The 9,875-nt window shown below is 37.8% G+C and overlaps 1 long non-coding RNA gene across 1 annotated transcript; it reads right to left on the bottom strand.

Moving 5' to 3' along the window:
* Nucleotides 1-7,224: 7,224 nt before the first annotated feature.
* LOC145820571 (uncharacterized) lies at nt 7,225-9,340 on the bottom strand. The gene is made up of 3 exons (XR_014362386.1): nt 9,226-9,340; nt 8,246-8,299; nt 7,225-7,479 (listed from the first exon to the last, which is right to left on the bottom strand). It is a non-coding gene; the product is annotated as an uncharacterized LOC145820571 (long non-coding RNA).
* Nucleotides 9,341-9,875: the final 535 nt, after the last annotated feature.

The raw sequence follows: 9,875 nt of genomic DNA, 5'->3' as shown, positions 1-9,875 counted from the left end.
GACAGCATAACAGCTTAAATAAACATAACACATGGTTGGGCATGACAACACTCTGTCGATAAGCTGAATACGCTGTTCTCAAACACTGATCATTATTCCCCAAATCACTGTCCCCAAAGCTGGATCTGATACCCGCAGATAACTGATTAAAATACTGGTGCCCGCAGGCCTGATGCCCAAACTTGCAAACTGATACGTGCAGTCTTGTAGAGGCCAACTCTAAGAGCACATAGCAGATAAGTGAGGGCCAAAACACCCCTATGTTGGGGTAGGGTTTTCCTGTCCTATTTTGTCAGGAGCTAGGGTTTCACTACGCACGCAGCGGTTTCAAACAACCTATAATTGGGTAAGTAACCTGTCCTAGTTTGAAATGGTCAGTATGGATTCTGAATATGCACTAGGTCGAATGGTCAAAAGGGTGCCCCGGTAAAAATCGGTGTTTGTGTTCCCATACTGGTAGAGCCCGCAACCGGTCAGCCTTATAGTCATGCCTTGACAAGGCAAGCCTCAGGCAAACTGTTCAGGAATAGCAGATGGCCAACACGGTGTCCTAGGCGCACCAATGCACATGCAATGCAAAGAAACACATGAGTGTAGTCAAAACAAGATATCATGAGTTCGAGTCAAGTTCTCTAACTCCCCAGCAGAGTCGCCAGAAACTGTAGACGTCCCCGAATGCCCCGGGAGGGAAATCCTGATCTGTTCATTTGGGCTTACTACAGTTCGGACTCAAATTGTCACGGTTCTTAATCTGAACCAAAGAGTCCAAATCCGGCAAATTGTTTTGGAAAATAGATTTTTGTAAAGAAGTGCCAAACATGGACTGCTTTGCCAGATACAGAGTCGCCACCTAAATATTTTATTTTGGGGGAATTTAAGAAACCCTGAGTCGTTTGCTTAAGGCCACGCTCGGGAACTTGAGTACGATTGGGAAAGGTCAGCTATGAGCACCCCCGCTTGCCCGATCCGAAGATCGGCCTCTACTAACCATGATCTCTTGTTTTGAAAACATTATGAATTCTTATTCCAGTTATTAGCCTAGATTTACTATGTGATGCGCACAGCATAAAAGTATAGATTGGATCGCCTGAATTGGAACAAAACATTTCATGTTTGTTTTGAAAACGGTTTGCTACTTGTAAGTAGTCTAAAATGCAGATTTTGCCACCTTTGGGTGGGCTTAGAAAATATGATTTTGCCACTATCTAGTGGGCTTAAAACTCACAGTTTTAATGCATTATTCCAATTCAGGTAATTCAACTTCCATCCACAGGCATCCAAGCAGTTATATCATATAAGCAAATAGCCTCATGGTAAGCATGCTGTCATGGCAACACTCACACGCATGCAAGGATGCTAAAGCGAAAAGACTTACAGAGTACTCCAAGCCAAAACAAAAGCTATGTTAGAAATCTATGCATGGTCCTAATTATACCGAAATGCCTAATATAACACATGCAGGAATGCAACTACAATAGGCTCGGCTATTCTAAAATGACATGTGAAATGCTGCAGCTAACACGTATTCAATTTGGGATTGAAATATAAATACAGTTAGTATGATGCGCCGAGCTTGGTGCATGCAAAACGAATGAATGTATGCAAACATGCTATCATAAGTATGCTAATTGAAACATGCCCTAAACTAACCATCGAAAGCTAGTAAATAAAAGGGAAGAAAGACGTGGGGTTGGAAGACATACACACACTCACGCACACTTATTACACAATTGCCCTCGCTCGGAGGGTCCGAATAAATATTACAAAACAAATGAATACTGCTAAATTAATTATTACAGAACTTCTAATTAATTAACGAATTAAATATAGGAGGAAGATGGCCGCAGACCTGCCTCGGAATACGCGAATGGTGCATGCTTGACTCGTCTCGCCCGGAGACTCGTGCCATGCCACTGTTGCCTCTGCTTACATTGCCTTGCTCCTCTGAAAATTCTGAAAGTCCCCAGACCCAATTTGAATCACCCTCTAAGTGCTCTGGGGGGGGGGGTCACCAGCCACAATTCAAGTTCACCGGCCATGGGGATGGATTTATCAGCAAAAAGTTACACCATCGGCTGGATATTGATGGTCGGTCGGCACTGTATGTGGCCGATCGGCCATTTCTTCCTGCAGAAACCTGTTTTTGACAGCAACAGATGGTAGACAGTGTATGGCAAGGGAATTCAAAGCAATGTATGCATGACCACTCTCCCAATCATGCTATGGACTCATGGGAGTGTGGCCCTCGACCCTCAGGCCATCAATTGTGCATTGCGATGCATGACGGCCTAAGAGGCCAAGTTTGCCATTCAATGTAAAATGAATGCAAAAGAGATGAATGCCTCGTGCCCTATCATGTTGAGGTCAAGGGCATTGGCGACCGAGGAGTGAGACGTATTTCGTCACTTTGAGTACGAATACGCCTCATCCCTCATGCTTGGTTTGACACTCCAAACCGAACAAAATGCTATGCATGGGTGCAATGTGGCTCAAGTATGTAAGATGGATCGAGTATGCAAGCATGCCAAATGTAATGCAAACTAAGCATGTAAACATGCAATGTGCCAAGCATGCAAAATGCAATGTGATGCGACCTATCATACAATGCGAACATTCAACGGAAACATGATATAATGCAAGCATGCAACTAATGTAATGCAACGTGCAAACATGCAAAGTATGCAAAGATGGTCTTATACTAAAATGAGAGGGCCTCAGCCCATCCCAAAACAGCGGCCAAAAGGGTGCAACAAAGGCACAAAACACACATGGAAACATGCATATACCAAGGCCTATCACCTATGGCATAAAAGAGGCAATTCTAAGCATTCTTAAAAGAGACAAACATGGGCATTTTACAAATATGCTGAGCTCTGAAATGATGCTAATAGGAGTGCCAAACCAAACATGCAAATGAAGCATAGCATGCAAAGGGGTCCAAAGCTTGAGACCAACCAAAGGACTCAAAGCATAACCATGCCAAGTAAGCCCCAAAGGGCCAAAGTGACTTAAATCAGTCCTAGGGCAGACCAAAATGGGACTAGAACATGCACGGAACATGGTCAAAACATGCCAAGAAATGGGCCCAAAACAAAGGGCATTTAACGCCACAAAAGGGAGCGCTCTACTACAACCACCCCAACCACACATGGCATGGACTATTCAACCAAAAATAGATTTTCAATGCATCTAAATACACCCCAAAATCCGCATGAATGGCATCCCAAATGACTTAAACAAAAGGCATGCACTATGACCCATTTCTAGGCATAAAAGAACAACTCTTCAAGGTATGAAAGGGATGATGAATGCAAGCATACAAAACATGGATTAGGGACTGAAATAGCATAGGGAATGATTCCAAACCACTAAAATCACCCAACTAAAGCATATTAATGACTCACACACTCAAGGCTCACAAGCCAAAATGCAAAGGGGTAATACCAAGCATGGCAAATATGATCAAATCAGCACCCAACAGACCTCAAGCATGGTAAGACATGGCTAAGAACTTCACAAAGTTAGGCCAAAACATGAGAGCATGGTAGGCTAAATGCATGATGCACTTCTAGGCAAAAAGGAGGATTGCAAAGCAAGTATACTATGCATGCAAGGGGCCATTAATCTGTCCAAAAATAGAGACATAATATGACCAAATAACACCCAAAAATCTTTGAAATGAAGTCAAAAGCAACTACACATATATGCTACCCTTATGAGCCAAAAATGCAAATAAAAGAGAGACAAAGGGAGAGGGGTGTCCCTCCCCTATGCAAGACCTCAAAACCCCTTCTTCACCATTGAAAATCCACTGGATTTCAGTGGTGAGAAGGTCAATGCACAAAGGTATTCAAAGCTTAACAAAGAAAGCACAAAAAGGGCCAAACAAGGCCTAAGAGGGGGAGGTCGACCCCCAACACCAAAATAACCTTAATGAAGTATCTTAAGCATGCAAATACAAGACTTTTTTCAGTTATACGCAAAGCTTAAATCAGTATGCAAGATAGGTTAAAGACTAGTGCAAGATTGGGGAAAATAAAGCAAAAGTATTACCCTTGAAGAACACTTCAAGAACAGCAAGTCCAGCCACCTTCTTCTGATCAAAACTAGCTCAAAACCTCAAGAATAAACCCTCAACACCTCCCAAATTCGAAGTATGGTGTAATGGTGTGTGTTTTAGTGCAAAAGTAAGAACAAATCACCCTTTTAGGCCCTCAAACACACACAAATGAAGAGAGAGAGAGAGGGGGAGATATAGAGAGAGAAGATGTATGTATCAGAATATATATGTTCTAGGTCTGATTTTGCTGAACCAAAACCAAGGAGAGGGTTTGTCTCCTTATATAGACCATCCAAGGTGCTAAGCTTCCAAGAGAAGCTAATTAAAAGGATCAAGGCTTCTTCAAGAAGCCAAGGCAAAGGGGCCAAGGCTTCCTGAGGAAGCTGAGGCAGGGTTCAAGCTTCTTGAGAAAGCTAAGACAAAGGTCCAAGCTTCCTTAAGAAGCTAGACCAAAAGGGTGCAAAAGGAGCAAAACAGCCACAGATGTGCACGGGGGCAGGGTTTGTGCATTCCAGCTGGCACAGCTGGCATGCACCATGCCTGAAAAAGGCAAAAAGGTGGTACCGGCCAGAAAAGGAGGCCATCGGCCAAACAGGTGGTCGGCCGGCGACACAAAATGTCGACCGGCCAATGGACTATTTCACCAATGGTCGATAGCCTCAAAACACAGCTGGTGGCCTCAAGCCATGGCTGGTGGGTATCAGGGGCAGCTAGCAAGCTACTCTTTACCCTCAGGTGCAAAAACAAATAAGTCCTTGGTGTAAAACCAAGAACAGAACAAGCAAGTCGAGAGATCCTGAGACAAGGCGCGTAGCCAAGACCTCCGGGAACTCAAAACAAACACGAACATGGATGATCACCGAGTGTTCAAGCGGTGACGTCCAAGTCTTGAGGACGGTCAAAAATGGGGTGTCTACAGATGCCAAGTTTAACTATTAAAATTTTTAGAATTATCTTCTCTAATTTTGAAGTAGCATAACATATTCTCTAGAACATAATGCCTTCTGATTAAAAAAACAACATTTCTAACCTCAAAACAACCTAACATTCAAGGGTAGAGAAAAAATTGACCAAGAGCAATCACCAATTGACCGATTGAAAGAATTAAGATTCATCTTTTTTTATTCCACAAAATTCATCATTACAACAATATTTTATTGACAAATAAAATGATAAATATAATACGGTATAACAATATGATAAATGTAACATTATTGTTCTTAGTTTTGAAAATATGAAATAAAAGTTAAACAATAAAAAATCTTAAATCTAGTCATTCATTAATTTTAGAATATTTTATATTAATTTATTTATATATTTTATTGTCCACTTTACTGATGTAAAAAAATAATAATAATAAATAAATTGTAAAGATTAAACAAAGCAACACACAAAGGGGCAACAATAAAGGTAGACACATCTAGCATCTAGTATTAATAACCAAAGCAATAGTTCTAAAGACAAAGAAAAAAAGAAAAAACTCGTAACACTCTACAGGGAAAAAAAAACCAACCAAGCACAATCACAATAGTGAAGAAAATCATATGTCTTTTCTTGAGGCCTACCAACATTCAAAGAGAAAAATGTCGTATTCGTACAAACCTTAATAGTATGGTGCAAACGATAGAGAGTCCCCGACGAAGGTAATAAAAAGTGTCCAGTGAAGGTAGATAGATGGTTGGCAGATGAGAACAAGCTTTTCAGGGTTTTGAGACGCTGATAATTGAGAGTTTGTTTGAGATTATAAAAATAAATTAGAGCAAAATAAATGGTAAGATCTTAAATGGTGTAGTTTTGATTTTTAAGATTTTTAAAAAAAAAACAAAATTTCAAAGTGGAACTACTGCGTAGGTTGGATACTGTATATTTATAAGGTATAAATAATATGTGTCTTTAATAATAATAAGGATACAAAGTGGCGTAGTGGTAAGACTTGGTGCCTCTTTTAGAGTGGTCAAGGGTTTAACTCTCAATGTTGCTGAATAATTTTTCAAATAACCTTGGCGTCCAAAATGACGTTGTTTTGGGCATGCAGCAGATGCTGTTGCGCATCCCCAAATCCACGCAGGAATTGTCGAAAGTACCGCAAAAGATGGCCACATGACCTCACTTGAACTTCATTGGCTCCTCAATAGTTCTTCAGACTTGGACTTATCCTTCAAGGTTAGGTAAAAGCTTTGATTTGGGTCTTTGGTGAGTCTGTAGGGGAAAGGAAAAAAGTATGGACAACAAGACATTCGTGCCTATGCTTTTTTGACCATTATGTAATCAAGTTCTGAATATGAAGACTTGGGAATATATTTTCACATTTAATAAAGTTAATAGTGAATCATTTCTCATTTGCTGCCTTAATTATAAAATAAATTACTCGTGGTGTGTTTGTTTTCTCAGGCTTGCCCCATTTGCTACGCTGAGGTGTTTGGTGATGAATCAAAGCACTAGAGTTGTTGCTGGCAAGCATAAAGAGAAGTACCTCCATTTGTTTTTTGTTTTTGTCTTTCTGAGTTTAGTTTTATTTTCTTCATAGAACATTGCTTTCGTTTTCGTTTTCGTTTTCGTTTTTCCACAGTTTCTACAATAGGCCTACTTTATTAGCTTCTGTAGTAAAATGAAAGATCATGAACACAATAGGGGATGACTCTTTTATGAAGCTCATTACAATGGCTTTTATTGGTTCAAGTTTGTTATATTAGTAGATGGTTAAGATGAATTCCCACTTTATATGGAGGTTTAGGACTTCTGTGCCACACTCATGAAGTTATGGGGCAATTTGCCAAGTTTCTTACTGTGGCTTGTGTTGCACTCTTAGGTATTCTCTATCTACCTATCAATGTCGGTCTTTGAGTACAAGTACCTTTTTGTTGAGGGTAGTTTGAGTTTTTTCCTCCAAGTATGCCATGGGTTACTTCAAAGCTGTAGAGAGCCTGATTCACTCTTGAACTTTGATATGGTCTCGGTTGAAGACAGATATGTTATTCTTGTTTTTCATTTTCCTCATTGGTTCAAATTTTCAACAAGTTAATTTGGCCCGTTAACCACATTTAATGTCACACCCCAAATCCGGGCATGACCGGCCGTGGCCCACAGGGACTTAGCCCAAGGTAGACATAAGCCTAAACATGAACCCAAAACCATAAAGAATAAATGTGATGATAGCCCAGAAATAAATAAATCAACACTCAATCCAGTGACATACCACAAGTGAAAAACAAGTCATAACCAACTTCCTAAAAATATATATATATATACTAAATGGGACACAAACCGCCCACAAAATAAAATAATTCTAAATAAAACCCAACCACAATGTATGCACAAAACTCGACAAAGTAACCTAAAACAAATTAAATAAATGCCCTAGAGGTTCATGCTATTAAGTCCCCGCTACGCCATGAGTCCACTCTAAGTCCTTCTAACACCTGAAAATGGTAAACAACTAAGTCAGCTGATAGCTCAGTGAGTAGCAACATGGATAGTAAATACAGTTTTGAAAACAGGGTTCAATTCCAAAATAAGATATATATCACAGAAACTAGATTGGCATACAGTTTGGTAAATACAATCTGTTTCAAAAAGAAGGTTCCACAGTTCAACACTTAAAATACTCATGTCTCGCAAGAATATGATAAACAACATTTTCCACTTAAAACAGATTATAACATGAACACCAATAATTTTCTGGGTACCAATAAAAATAAATAATCTGCCACACAGTTCTCAAGGCTATAAGCCCCGTTGGATCCAATACCGAGCTAAGAGTCATCCTCAGGGTGGCACCTGGGCCTTTTCTCAAAGACGATCCGATTGAAGGTCACCTAGTTGTTTTTAAAGGTCTTTTTCTTACAATCGTTGAGCACTAGAGTCATCACGGCCCAACCCGGATCTGTTCCCTAGTGGCCAGAGTCACCACACACAGTGGAATAATTTCCCTGGACTAAATACACACATGGTCCCAATAATCAATACACATCAGTTTTGCAAAACATGGTAGTTCATCATTATAAACATGAGACCAAAACAAATAGTTTACAGTATGCCAAGTTCACACATGTTTCAGAAATAATTTGATTCAATTGATAATATAATAATTTATCAAAACAGCTTAATCATGAAACAACAATTTAATTTTCCAACAGTTCAGGGTAGGGGAACATTTATAAAAATATGTAGGATGAAACTACTCACCTGAAAACGAAATAATATAATCCTCGTATAGAGTGTAAAAGTCCAACTAGTGCCCTGAACCAAGTATAAAAACTACACGTCACAACTAATTTAAAAATACTAAAAAAAATAGGAACTAAGTAATCTCAAACTAAAGCGAACTAACACGGCTCAACCCAACTCACCGTTACTCTTAAATATTACCTAAGTTCATATTCTTCAAGGTCTAAAATCACCCAAGACATAGATTCTGATCGAAACTTAACTAAAAATAACTTTAAGATGAAACATTGTTTTAAACAAGTTTTCCCAATCTATTCGCTAACTTTGAAAATTACAAAATCCACTCCACGCTATTCGAAAAATTCCAATAACCTCCAGATATGATCTAATATATCCTAAGTTTCAAATCCAATTGGTTTCACTTGATTTGCTTATCAAAATAATTTTCTACAATTTATTATATCCAAACAGGTTGTTTTCTGCAGCACTTTAAAGAAATTGATGGTTCTCTTAATATACACGAGCAATCAATGCAAGGCCAAAAACGTACGAAACTAGACTCGTAACCGATTCTAATGACACTAATTTGATAATTTTTGGATTTATACCCAAAGAGAACAACACTCCCGAATTTACTATTTCGGACTGGTTTCCTGAACAGATTTGAATACCTCAATTTATATGGATTTTGACTCCCAAAAATTATGAAAAAATTCAGATATGCAATTCAATATGTAATTGATCTATTGTAAAAATTTCAGATTAAAATTCATCCGTTTGATATGGTTTCTTGATTTTTAAAGTTTGCGATTATGTGCAGAATTTTTAGACTAAGATTCACACCGATTCTTTATACATGAATTTAACTCCTTAGATTTCTTAACAGTATACATATATACAAAATACATAAATCTACAACCTCTCCATCAATGAACTAAATAATAATAGAGTAAAGATAAAGAACAAAAACAAAGAAAAGACGAAAGATGAAGACCTACCACACCCAAAAATTACTCCTTGTTTGCAATCCCCCTTTTTTTTTTTCTTCTTTTCTCTCAACTTCTTTCTCCCCGTGGCTGCTGTGGCTGCTGCTATAGAATGTATTAGGAACCTAGGGTTTTTCTTTTCTTTTCTTTGTTATACATAACATAAATAACTCTAGACAAAAATATCCTTTGTTTTATTTTATTTTATTTTATCTCTCCATTAATTTAAATAAAATACAACTACTATTAGATCAAAATATGCTTACTAATTTGACACTTAATTTTATTTATTTATTTATTTTTTTTTTATAATAAATCTTGCCTCTAAATTAAAGACTTTCACCATAAATTTATTTTAGGTTTTAAAATTAATTACAAGACCCTCCAAATATTTAATTTGCACTTTAGGATTCACCATCAAAATATTTGAGATTGTAATATTATTATTGTTATTATTTAATTATTTACTTAATTTTTATATTTGGGTTCTCACATTTAAGTTTTTATTTTTTATTTTTTATAATTTGAAATTAAACAAATAATTTACAGATACAAACACTTGGCAACAATATAATGTGAAAAAGTAAATCAAACAATGTTTGGGTTAAGTTAAAAAAAAAAGGCTGGCACTAATTTTTTTTTTTTTTTTTTTGGAACCCAAA

Source organism: Camellia sinensis, chromosome 2 (assembly GCF_055761805.1).
Source record: "Camellia sinensis isolate YWXY chromosome 2, ASM5576180v1, whole genome shotgun sequence".
In the NCBI taxonomy this organism is placed as follows: domain Eukaryota; kingdom Viridiplantae; phylum Streptophyta; class Magnoliopsida; order Ericales; family Theaceae; genus Camellia; species Camellia sinensis.
This window is presented reverse-complemented; position numbering and strand designations above follow the sequence as displayed.